The sequence below is a fragment of the Hirundo rustica genome, chromosome 1 (genome assembly GCF_015227805.2).
Source record: "Hirundo rustica isolate bHirRus1 chromosome 1, bHirRus1.pri.v3, whole genome shotgun sequence".
NCBI lineage: Eukaryota > Metazoa > Chordata > Aves > Passeriformes > Hirundinidae > Hirundo > Hirundo rustica.
Window position 1 is genome coordinate 35114678 of NC_053450.1, and position 13404 is coordinate 35128081.

The 13404-nt window shown below is 44.2% G+C and overlaps 1 protein-coding gene across 1 annotated transcript in view; it reads right to left on the reverse strand.

Annotated features, from left to right (window-relative positions):
• The window catches only part of SGK3 (serum/glucocorticoid regulated kinase family member 3), a 55410-nt gene extending 45286 nt beyond the window's left edge, over window positions 1-10124 (reverse strand). Inside the window, exon 1 of the mRNA XM_040063824.2 lies at window positions 10020-10124. The gene's annotated coding sequence lies outside the window, so the exon portion shown is untranslated. The remainder of the gene's footprint in view (window positions 1-10019) is intronic.
• Between the last annotated feature and the right edge of the window lie 3280 nt (window positions 10125-13404).

Consider the following 13404-nt stretch of genomic DNA (forward strand, 5'->3'; position numbering starts at 1 on the left):
ATTTTAACAACCAGGCTACAGATGCAGGAAGAATAAATATTAGTTCTGGATGTGAGAAACAAAGGTTAAATGTATCATCATCAGGACAGAGTAGTGATCTGGAAGAATGGAGTGAAATGTAGCAGGTTATATGCAAGACACTGCCCAAAGGCAGAAAACGTCTAATATGGGAATACAGGACGGGAAGCATCTCAGACTGCAGCAGGTCACAAAGACAAATGTCATGCTGCTCTAAGACAAATATTGCTATGAGATATAAAATAAGAGTGAAAAGCCTGAGCATAATCTTCTGAACTCAAAAAGTCCTTCTACTTCACTCTGTGTCTGAATACCTAGGAAAGATGTGGTCCTACCTATGTGGGTCTAGGGAACAGAAATAAGAATGAAAACTGGTCTAGAAAATGTGTGTTATGGGGAGGTGGGATTGACAAGCCAGTGTGGGGTGGGGGGAACCCACTTGAGGAGTGGCTGTTACCTTGGAAGACTACTTCAAAGAGAAGGGAATTGTCTCTTCAGGACAAGTCCTAATGAGCTTAAAATGAGCACAGAAAAGGTTCAGGTTAATAAGCACTTGAGGAAGGGAGACAACATGAAAAAAATATTGGAAGGGTAGTGAAGATATTGAACAGATTTCACCAGGAAAAAGCTTTGAAAACAGCTGAAGCAAACACTTCTTTATAAAACACAGATTGCATCTTTGGGGCAGAGACCACTTGAGATTGAGACCTTATGGCTGGGAACAATGGTTGAGGAATGCCATGGTGGCAAACCAGAAGTGAGGGGAAGAAGAAGTGGTTTAGAAGCGCAGAGAAGCACTGAGGGAACTCAGGTGACAGGCAGGAAACTGGGAAAAACAAAGATGAAAAATGAGACTGCCATTTGCAGGGACAGTCATTTCAGAGGTGTGTTACACTTTCATGAGCAATGACTTACCAGGCTGCACATGAAGGCAAGAGAAAAGGCAGGCTCCAGGTGCTTGGATCTACTCTTGCTGCAGTTTTTGTTTCAATGTCTACCTTACCAAGAAATGTAGTGCAAGCAAAGCATATCTACAGCGAGGAAGACTGTTGATGCTGAAGATGCAGCACCCACGTGACCCATGTTGGCATGGCAAGTTGTATGTTTTGCTTCAGCCAAACTTTAGCTTGGTCCTGTGGGCAGAACACCTGTGCCCACAGGTGTTTAGCACTGTGGTTCAGTGCTAAAAGCGCTCCTGAAGAACATCTTCCAATCTTACTTCATCTGAAAGGAATCCAGTTCATGCTCCCCAAGGTCCCCCAGCAGAGTGAACCACAAGGGATGTACTCCAAAAGCATGCTCCTGACCTGAACTAATACTGTAACAGAGACTCATCTTAAGCCAAACCAGAGAAATCCAGGGACCAACCGTAGCAGAGACCAAAGCAGGACACACCAGCCACAGCAGACCAGAGCAACACTGCTTTCCTCCACTGTTAGATTGATTTAAATGCTTTGCAGCAACAAGCGTGGCTGGAGAGATAGTGTTCACTGTCCAGACACCAGTCACTGACTGATTTGAGATGGCATATTGACCATTTTAACTGACATCTGATGTGACATATGGACATCTTCGGTAGATCCGTAAATACGCTGGAACAACTATCACAATATTTTAACTTAGCAACTGCATTTGCTTTAAAATAGCGTAGCTAATAATGTCTTATTTTTCTTTCTTTCTTTTCCTTTAAATGAGTCCCTATGTCTAGGGACTTTCTGACTCATAAATTAAAACAGCAAAACCAAAACAAAGAGCCAAGCACCCAAGTCATGGATCTTTTCCAGCTGCCGAGTAACCAAGACAAGGCATGTTCCAGTTTCTCCTTACCAGTTTCCATTATCAACATATTTTCATTTCATGAACTTTCTTTTCCTAAAGAAGTGTCAAATTGTGCACAACTGTGTGTGTCCCTGTTTCTGAGCTGCAAGGCTGTCCTCTGTTCCTTATGCTCTGCAGCTTCTGAAATATTCAGCCCCTTCACATTCCTTCTCAAGGACTGTTCTGTTTCTTACTCTGTGCACATCATACATCCAACATGGTTCTCTGAATAATTATCCAGGATTTGACTGGGTGGTTGATGATAAAATTTCTTTCAGGTCATTTCAAGTGATGCTCCTATGTAAAACAGTGAACTGATTTTTGCACACATTGACAAGTTTGCAGTTTAATTTCTGAGTAAAACCCCGTAAGTGTTATGTGATTCTACCTCTATTTCAATTCTTTAAAAATAAACCCACAATTTATGTGTAAACCCCCACAAACAATCTCAACTATTATCAACAAATACAATTAAAGCATTTGCACAGAACTTCAAGATACCTTTTAATACATAAGAGAAGCTACAGAAATCTGGTTTTATTCCTAGATAATTAAACAAGGGGATAAATGGCTGAGGGCATAAGAATATCTTAACTGAGGATCTGAGCCAGCTCATGTTGTAGAGCTGTGTTTGCGAGACAGGCATTATTTACACATTCTGGTGAAGTACTCTACAGCTTTAACATTTTAAGGCAGCTTATGAATTTCTAATGTCAATTCACATAAAATGTGCTTAAATACCCAGATGCTATGACCAAAACTAAATGAGTCATAAATCTGAAGTTCATCTAAACCGGTGAGGTTAAATCAAGCTTCTAGTTTAAATTTACATTGCCTTGGATGTGTAAATTAACATCCAAGCAGCAAAATTTACTTTTAATTGGCTTGGACCATAGATGAACTCTTTCCTTTTTAGTCTGCCTTCTGATTTTAATTGGGTAGAAAGCTACTGTAAATATTTTCTTCTTTCTCACCCCTTCTTCCCAAGGTTTTTTATAAACAAGTGAGGTATTGTTTAGCTGCTATGCTCTAGACCCCACACACCCCAAAGCAAAACAGAGAAAAAGTATGTGTTCAGATTGCTACAGAGCAGGATTTTACACGTGTTTTGATCACACACCAGCAAACAACTTGCCTTCCTCCAAACAAACTAATCAATGCAACTTATAGTGTCTTTTTAGCTTTGCTTCTCTTCATGTGTAAGGAGAGAAGAGTAGGCTTGGAAACTTCGGCAAAGGAACCTAAACAGATTTGCTCAGCAGTCTCCAAGTCTCTGGTCAACAGCTCTGTGCTGTTCAAAGCCCAAGTACAAGTGCATTACTGTTCTCTCATTTAAATGTAGAATAATTCTAGGATTCATGGCAATGCCAGCTTAAACTTAGCTCTAAAGAAACCCTTTGTTTTCAAATAAATCAGTGCCTGGTTTCAGATAATTCTATAAAGAATCTTATTCATCCACCACATAACCTATTAGTTAACATGAAAAGAGCACCAAAGAGGCAGCCAACCTCCAAAAAACTCTGAAGAAAAGTGAAGTTAAATCAATCTATCTGACATATGCCTTTAGAGCTACCGATAATGTGTGTGGGCACATACACAAGATGTAAAACCTCATTGCAAACAGCACAATTCATTCTTGATACCAACACTTTACACCAAGAGAGCTGAAAATTTTGTAGCACACTGGCCACATTTTCTCACCAGAGCACAGTAATTGTTTGGTTTTCTGTCACTGCTGCAAGTGTCACATTATTTTCAAGGGACAGCTAAGGGACAGTTTTGGGATTCCCTGACAGAGAAACCCTATCTGTTTTCTGTCAGGGCTCTGAAAACCAAACTATGGCAGGAAAGAACTGTTAGTCCCAAAAATTCCAAAGATAACAGATATTCTCTTACCAAAGATTTGGAAGGGTGAAATTTAGATATTAAAATGCTGCTTAACCATCTCCACGCTAATCCGAAAAATGTATGACCCCTTTTAAAGAGCAATTGATGAAAACAAGTTAGTTGTTTACAAGCTATTTACCATGAGTACTGGGAGATTAAATTAACAGCATTACATTTATTGCTTAAATGAAACAGGAGGGCCTAGTATTTGAAAAAAAAATAAAAAAAATCAGGAGGCTAACTGGATAATTGGATTCTAGGCTATCAGCATCCACTATGACTCCAAAATAACCCCCTTCTGTTTCACTTCTTACCTCTCAAAACATTGCTATATACTCCTTAATGCTACATGCTCTTTTTACTTACCTTTTTATGAAAACATAGCGCTTTTTTTTTTTCCCTCCCTCATCCCCCCTCCACTTTAATATATTCAAGATGCACGACTACTACAGCAGCATTCGAACTTGTAGACTTAATGTATCTTGCTTTTGCAAGGTATGGTAAAGTCCCATCCAAAGGGAGTACAGGAATTATTTTCTTCTTTAATTACCTCCTATCCCTTTTCTATGCTCTTTCCAGCAGTAAAGCAAAACACATACCATAAAGTGGAAATTCTACCATGGTTGAGTAAAAGCATTCATTTTCTGAATGCTCAGTCCTTACTTATTTACTAAACTTAGTATAAAACATATTTTAGGATTTGATAGTGATCCCAGTTCATAAATACCTAACACTAGGAATTTACAAACAAACAAAAAAATAAAGTCTAAATCTAAACTATTATCATAGAAACACACAGTAGTTCAGAGTCATGCAGACCAGGTACACTTGCATCCTAACACATGCATCCAACATTCCAGGAACTACACAGGGTATGGAAGAGGCCAAAACACAGACAGTCATGGGCTGCAGCACATTCTCTAGGTGAACTGGAGGTAACTCGACTTATATAGCTGGCCTTGAGAAGAGGCTCAAGGGGCATCTAACAGCAGCCTCCCAATGTCTTCGAGAAGGTTACCAAGACAGACTTCTTGGTGCATTGCATGAGAAGGAAAATCCGCACAGGGATAACTGACCACTAGGTCAGGGTGTCCAGGGGGGCTGTGGAGGTTTTCAAAATCCAGGCAAACACAGCCCTGAGCAGCCCAGTCTGAACACTTAGGGCGAGGAGTTAAGCTGGTGAGTTAACTCACCAACTTCCAAGGTACCTTCTAACCAGAATAACAGCATGGTTTAAGATGTTTATCCAGGAGCAGCACTTACCCCTTCAGCTTTTCTTCCTAGCTGAATCCAGAAATGTCATTGTAATGCAATATTATATACAACACCGTGGGACATAATCTTCACAGGTGCCCCTTTTCTCATTAAAATACCAATTTGAGCACAGATTAATGATGCAAAGCTCTGAAATAGCTATCAAGCTAGCTCCTGAAAAACAGAACTGTGTTTCCAACTCATGCCTTAACAGCAAAGTTACAAGGCCTCAATAATTGGCACACAGTTTGCATATATTTAGATATCAGATTTTGCATCCTATATTACACTGATAAGTAGTTGGGATTGACTTCAGTTGCATGGCTCTTCAATGAACACTGAAATATGGGGCATAACTCCGTGGGGCACAGCAAATCTATGCTGATGCACCTGCTGCATTAGCAACATTGAGTACAGGATTGGAGGCAGAGCTCTCCTTTGTCTGATGTCTGTTCCAAAATATTTTGCAATTAACAATATAGTGAAGATTTTTTTTAAAATAGTTCTGTTTCCTCGTTTATTTCACAACAGTAAGCAAGAGATGGAGAAGCACCATTGAAGGAAAACTAATCCCAAGGGCTGGAAGAGACAGCAGCTGCAGAGCAGCATGATGGTGCCTCATAAGGCAATGGAAATATATCGCTCCTGCTTCCCATCAGAGGCAAAGGATCAGAAATTGGTACCCCTTTGGTTAACTCCCAGAGAAACATCGCAGTCTGTAAAGCTATGCAACTTCTGCACTAGCAGTATTTTGCAATAGTATTTGGCAAGACACTCAGCACTAGCAGCTTGCCAGTTGCCCTCACAATTTCAAACAAGACTGCCAAGAAGTAAGATGTGACATCTCTTTGAATAAAGGAGCTGTGAAATAAATTTAGACATCAATCTTCCTTATCCACTCTCCCCCAACCCCCAGGTGCTTTCCTGCCCTAAACCACAGAAAAACTGTGGTTTAGTAGTTGCAAAGCAAAGCATTTCAAATATGAGGGAATAAGGAAGTTCCCTCTCCTCAAATGATGATGCTCACAGGCTGTCTGAGAAACTGGAGGGAAAAGGTCACATGAAGATAAAACCTTACTTCTTCCTTTGCTAAAGAGTAGGGAGAAAGAATCCTAACATGGAACTGGGCAAGGGAATGGAGTTACAGGTCAGGACACAAACACACAAATCTGTTGGACAGAACACATAAAACACCACCTAAAACCCTGCATAATATAAAACTAGCAGGGTGACACCTATTGCCACATAGAGACACAGTGTGAAAGTGGTGGCCCAGGGTGGAGATTCCTGCGCTGGAAATGGGGCTTTCTGGGAGGAAACACTGGACACTTTCCCCACTTCAGCTTGCAGGCTTGAACTTCTAAACTGGGACTACCAACAGCTGTCACCACCCACTCCACATCTCCGAGTCTGTTCTCCTGGGCCCAGTTCTCTCCTAGAGAAATTAGTCAAGTGTTGATCCTCTCCTGAAACATAGAGGATGCCATGGAAATAATCTCCTCTGATAATCATCACCAGCAAGCAACCACCAGGTCCCAGCCCTCCTCCCAGTAGGACACGAACTGCTGTGACAGAATCAAGGTTCTGGTGCTCCCTCGTGCTAGCCTTGGGCAACCTGCTGCATTTTCCACGATTTGGCCCAGGCTGAGCACAAGGAGCGAAGCGTGCCCTTCTGCTCGCCTCCTTCAGCCTATTCAACAGCTGCAGAGGTGACAGAAGATGTGGCTGTGAGCCCCTCGGGCACAGGGAGCAGGAGCCCAGGTTTCAACTACCAGAACAGTCTGCTGTTTAGACAAATCCCACCAGCAGCAGCTCTCAGGGAAAGGTGCACACTGGCTCCTCTTCCAGCAGCGTTCCCAAAAGGAAGCACGCAGCTGCATTTCGAGGCACCACAGATGCCATCAGCGCGTGTGTTTACAGTGTGCTTGCCAGGTGCCCTACTTTCTTCATCTCCTAAGGGCTTTGATGCTCAACTACAGCAGCTCTAGATAAGGCGCTTAAGAACTTTCTGCACAAAGAAGGAGATCCAATATGTTTAAGACACTTTCAGAGTCAGGCAGACACAGTGTTAGGTGGTTTGGAAGACTTGGGGGAATAAATTCTGTTTGAGAATTAGGAATGCAAGCAGGAACCTGATTAACATATTTTAAAATGTTCTTGCAGCACGTGGAAGCCCTTCAGTTCTACTTTGGAAAGTGTGTTTGCTTTGTAGGACATTTTAGCATATGGATACTGCTTAAACTAGAACAAAATTCATCCTTCGATACAAATACTCAAAGAACTAACTTCAAATAAAAACAACAGATTGCTTTACTAGGGCTCAGTCTATATAAATACATACATTATTTACAGTAGTTTCTAGTTCCTCGGTTTAAAAAAAAAAAAAAAAAAAAATCGTAGCAGAATAACTCTTAAGTGACTTAGGGATGTCCAAAAATGAAGTCACAAAACCAACCAATAGTGACTTTCCATTTGGGAAGTGCACATTCCTTCAAAATAACATTCTTCATAATGACAACTTAGACAGCCAAAACAAAAACATAATTTGGAACTGCCAATATGTGTAATCTGAGTTCTATTTCCATGCAGAAATGAGGGCATTTGTGTATAAAATGGCTTGTAGCCATGGGACAAAAAGGCCCTAGTTACTTGCACGCAAATTATAAAACTGAAACCATCTGGAAAATTATCTGGGATATAGGGAGGATAACCCAGGAGAGAACTGATGTGTGGATGTGGCTGAAGGATCACAGCTTATTAGCAGCCTATCCTGTATGGATGGGATGGAAAATAAGATTTGACATACCCTCTTATACAGTGATGATTAACATGAACCTGCAATTAGCATGCATGGCATTTTAGATTGACAGATGATTTCCATCATAAACCCTAGATCCCAAAAGAAACAAGAGATGCTTTGTATCTAGTTTTATTTGCTAATACCTAGGTAATTTTATTTAATATACTTTATTTTTGGCCCTCAGCATACCCTACTGAAATATTTTGTTGCTGGGTCAAGTCAGCTTTGGAGGCTTGCATCTATTCCAGCTAGCTAGGCTGAAGCAATTCTGCATATTAAAAACCACCGATCACTATTTTAAACACATGCCATTACAGTCAAATTATCCACCTACTTGTGGATTGACTTTAAACAAGTAAAAAAATTAACACAGTAATGATTTTAAAGTGCTCACATCTTAAAACTTGAACTATTAGCTCCCTGCAATACATCATTTTATAAGCAGAGTGGACTAGGAACCAACCAACTACTATCCCCCCATAAATCCTTTGAAGATTTCTGTTCAATGAGACTTGAACATCTTGAAGCTTTGCCAGGCTTTTTAGAAAGATACCTGTCCTTAGAGAATGAGAATGCACACACTGATAATAAAAAGCCACAGCTCCTATGGGTTGTTGATTATCAGGATGAAGATCCCCTCGGAACAACAAAACCAATGAATCACAAGTCTTGCAGCACTCTGGACGCAGCCCATGTATTCACCAGTCCACATAACTTTCCTTTCCCCCAGGAAATGTTTAATCCTCTTTGAAGATTACAATAGATACTGAATTTATTAGATTAGCATAAAAAAAATTAAATGCAAGGGCTGTCAACATCTATTTTGAGTGTCCAGTATAAATGTCAATGCCATTTCAGTGCTTAGAGCACGTAATAAATAGGCTGTAGCACTTACTGAAGAGAAATACAGAGATCACTAACTGGTTTTTGCTGCCAACTAGTGCATATTTCTGCTCTTTGTACAATCTCAAAAATTAAGGGAAAGAGCCTGACAGAATTCAGATTTTAAAAAAAAACTTTGCAGGAGCATGTAAGTCTCAGCAAGGGGAAGCCGAGGGGCTCTCACCAGTGCTCGCAAAAGCACTGAGGCAGGCATCCTGCAAGTAACAAAGTATTTTGCAGGTGAATGCTACTGGATACTCTTTCCAGCTCGACCACCTCTCTCCTTAACCCAAATCAAGTCTGCCCATAAAAGATCTGTGCAGGAATCACCAATACTTTGCAACTTCCTCTGCACATGAGGACGAAGCATTATTTTAATTCCCTCCTTGCCTCCAACCTTCTCTCATGCTGAAGGTGTTTGAACGAGCACAGAGACAATTCCAGCCCTTCCCTCTCTGGCACAGAGACCCCCAGAAAGAGGGACTGCAGATCCAAACCGCGTTCACTGCGCTGCCTCTGCAAGGCACAAAGCAAAGCAAACCAGGGGTTCCTCATCCTGCTGAGGCAGAGGTATAAGACTCTGGAAGAGAGCTCTTTCACCTGCTCTAAATGTAAACGCCCAGCCATTCTTCACCCCTTAAATGTCTGATTCCAGCATAGCTTTACTGTCTTTATGGAGTTAAGTAGTGGAACTGAAATGGGAGTTTGGTGGTGTCCGTAGTTGCAACCCAGAAAACAAACCCTCCCACACCGAGCCAGCCATGCAAAATAAAGCATAATATGTAAAACTACATATACACGCAGTAAAAAACATTAGTGCAAGAGTACTAGCAGGAGGCAGTAACACTGATGGAGAAGGGGGGAATTAAAAAAAAAAAAAAAAATAGAGGAGAGAAAGACAGAGGAGAATGTGAAACTCTAAATGGCTTTAAAACTTCTTTGCAAATACAGAATCTAAAATAGTAGCGGCGGGGCCGGGAGGAGCAGAAGTTTCTCCATGTTTGTTTGTTTATTCGCCCGCGAGCACTTTGCCCCCTGTCCGTAAGCGGATCCCGGCCGCTGGAGCCGCACGCCCACGCGGAGCAGCGCTTTCCTGCGGGAGCGCTTTCAGCTCCCCGGCCCCTCCGCAGGAGCCTGGCGTGGCCGACCCGAGCACGCTCCTCGGGAACGCCGGCGGGGTGGGCAAAGCACGCAGGCGTTTTCGGGCTGCAACAAAAGGGAAGCGAAACGTCCCCGAGTCTCGTGTCCCCGGCTGAGTCCCGTGTCCCCGCGGCCGCGGAGCCTCCGCGGTTCCGGACGGGCCCTCTCTACCCCGCCCGTGGGAGGGGCACGAACCCCTGGACGGCTGCACCCCGCGTACCTGCCTCCCTCCGACCCTCCGTCCCTCCGCCGGCCGGGGCGGGCCGGCGATGTCCGTCCGTCCGTCCGTCCGTCCGCTCGAGTTGCCGCTTCCTCCTCCCTGCCGCGTCAGCCGCGCTCCTCCCGCCGCGGCCGCGGGATGACGGGCTCCCCTCACGGGGCTGCGCCCACCCCGGGGCGCCCACGGCCGCCGCCGCTCCCCGCGGCGCAGGCGGGGCCACCGGCGCCGTCGGTGTCTCTGTCGGTGCCGCTGTCGGTGCCGCTGTCGGTGCCGCCCCCGCCGCCGGCCCGCCCCGAGCAGCGCCCCCCGGGCGGCGCCGGCCGGGGTCAGGCGGGGACGCGCAGCCGGGCCCGCTCCCGCCCGGGGCCCCGCGGCTGCGGCTGCCCGAGGGACCGCGGAGCCTGCGGCTGCCGGCTAGCGCGGGATGTGCGATCCAGGGACGGATCACCGAGATCCTCCCGCTAAACCGGCGGATAATCCAGGGCCACGCCGTCCTCCCCGCGTGCGGCACCCAGCGGGCGCGCAGGCTGCGCCTCGGGAGCGAGTTCCGAGAGCTGACGGCGCCGCCAGGCCGCTGGCAGGGATTGTGTGTGCCCCAGACTGTGTGTGCCCCAGCGGGACATACGCGGAGCCTGCCCGGGGCCGGGCCGCTCCCTCCGCTGACAGCTCTCACACCCTGGCACAGAAAGCGACGACGGTTTTCGATGCCGATGTTTTATCCACCTGGGCAGCAAAAGTAGATCGGTCGGGCTGGATGGAGGAGAGCGACATCAGAGACATCAGCTGGCGTGCAGAAGCATCCTCCCCACTCTGTCCTGTAGGGATTATTATGCCTTTTTTTCTCAATAATCACTTTCAGTGCTCAGTTCTCGCAGCAGGATGTGGTAAAAATAGTTATCAGTTTGTCTCAAGCAACATTTGTTATCTCTCTTTTGGCTGTTTTCTATGCTTCCTGGCACACTTTTTTCTCAAGTTACCACAGGATGCAGCACAGCAAAACTCACCTCACCCTTAATTTGTGCAATCCAGCCTCAAAACACTTCTATCAGATTCATGGTTCTGGTATGGCCAACTGAGGTCCCCACATGGCACGCTTTAGGAGGTGGTACCCATTTGGATGCTTCACGAAACAATGAGAGTTTCCAGGAAGGCCTCAGTGAGAGGATGTGAGATTAGGGAGGTTTTTTCAAGCACAGCCAGGGCACAGGTGAATTTTTTTGAGTGGTAATAAGGGGAAGGGAAGAGACTCCTGAGGGCAGCAGCAGCTCTTGCATCCTGAGGTGCTGGAAAGAAGACAGAGACTATGGTATGGGCAAAAGTGAATCCCAGAGAATGAGCTCAATATGATGGCTGCTATAGTTAATCTGTTGCCATAGTACATCTTAAAAGAATGATCCCTAAATTACAATGGCCCTTCAATACAGTTTGGATAGTTCCTTCCTTCCTAGCTTTCAATTAAGCAAAGGAGTGAGAAGAAAAATACAGCTAAAAGCCACATCTTTGAGGAAAAGTAGGTAGAAGCAATTCTTGCCAAGACGGTTATCTTTTCATGCAAACTTCCTCTCTTCATTTGGGAATTTTGCTGACATATTTTAGTGGGAATACTATTTTAACCCATCATTATGCCCAGTCACCTGATTGCACCTAAAATTCATTGCATCCCAAGGGTAGTGGTCAATGGCTCAATGTCCAGGTGAAGATCAGGGCAAATGATGTCCCCTAGGGATCCATACTGAGACCGATGCTGCTCAACATCTTCACCAATGACATAGACAAAGGGATCGAGTGCACTCAGCAAATTTGCAGATGAAACGAAGCCAAGTGGTGCTGTTGACAGGACTGCTGCCCGGGACAGTCCCCAGTATCCATACAAGTTGGGGGATGAATGGATGGAGAGCAGGACCTGTGGAGATGGACTTGGGGTGGATGAAAAGCTGGATGTGATCCAGTAATATGTGCTTGTGGTTCAGGAAGCTGACCGTGTCCTGGGCTGCATCAAAAGCATTGTGGCCTGCAGGTTGAGACAGGGGGTTCTGCCCACTTCTTTGCTATGATGAGATCCCACCTGGAATGCTGCTTCCAGCTCTGGGGTCCTCAACACAGGAAAAACATGGACCTGTTGCAACAAGTTTTTGTTGGCAAAGGAGGCAAAGGAGGTCCTTAAAGATGCTCATAGGGCTGGAGCGCCTCTCCTATGAAGACAGGCTGTGTTGGGGTTGTTCAGCCTCGAGAGGAGAAGGCCTAAAGGGGGCCTACAAGGGAGGTGAATAGGGACTTTGTACAAGTGCAGGAAGTGATAGGGCAGGGGATAATGCCTTTAAACTGACAGAGGGTAGGTTTAGATTAGATATATGGAAGAAAAATTTCATAATGTGGGTGGTGAAATACTGGAACATGCTGCCTGTTCTGTGAGTAGTAGATTCCCCATCTGTAGAAACATTCAAGTTCAGGTTGGATGGGGCTTTAAGCAATTTGCTTGAGCTGAAGATTTCCCTGCTCATTGCAGGCAGGTTGGATTAGATGGCCTTTAGAGGTGCCTTCCAACCTGAACTTTTCTATGATTCTGTGCTTCTGTGATCATCATAACTTCACGTTTCTCATAAGGCTTGCACACATTTAACATTACACACACTTGGGTGTCCTCAATCCATCTTGCATGTGTAATTATTTAGAATACAGTCACACGGAAAACTGTTTTCAGGACAACTTCCAAAAGGCAAATCTCCAGACAAAAAGGTTATGCAGTTTGACCCATTCAAGAGACCCACCTCATTATGCAGAAGTAATGCTAAAAGGTGATGAGTGATTCTAGCTATATTATTACTTGGGAGAAAGGGTTTGATTAACACAACTAAACATTTCCTCTATGGCCTAGATTTTCAGGAATTAATTTGTCAGTATCAGAACCCTATTTTTGCATTGTATTAAATTAGCTGAGACAGGACTGAATAATAGATGTAACCATTCCCTCCTTTCCCTTTTCTCCAAAGAACCTGAATGAAGAAAAAGTATTGAAAGCTCTTCTCCCATATCAGGACAAAACTAAGAACAAAAAATGATCTTTACCCTTCCTAAGAAGGAAAAATTTGTTCCACCCCAAAGTAGCCTATAACCCGATGTATCATCTCAATGTACTTGAGCTTCTTAAACACTGCATAAAGTGCCTACAGAATTCCCATTTCCAAAGCTCTAACCAGGTATACTTGTATTATTCATTCCTTATCAGAAATTAAAAATTGTGAAAAGCACCCATCTTAAGTGAAATCCACTTCAGTTAACTAATAATAACAACAAGAAAAGCTTTCTAGAGTTTTCCTGCCTCTTAAAAGAACACAGAGATGGCACAAAGGAGCACAAAAGGTCAGCTGTAAGTAGCATATTTTAT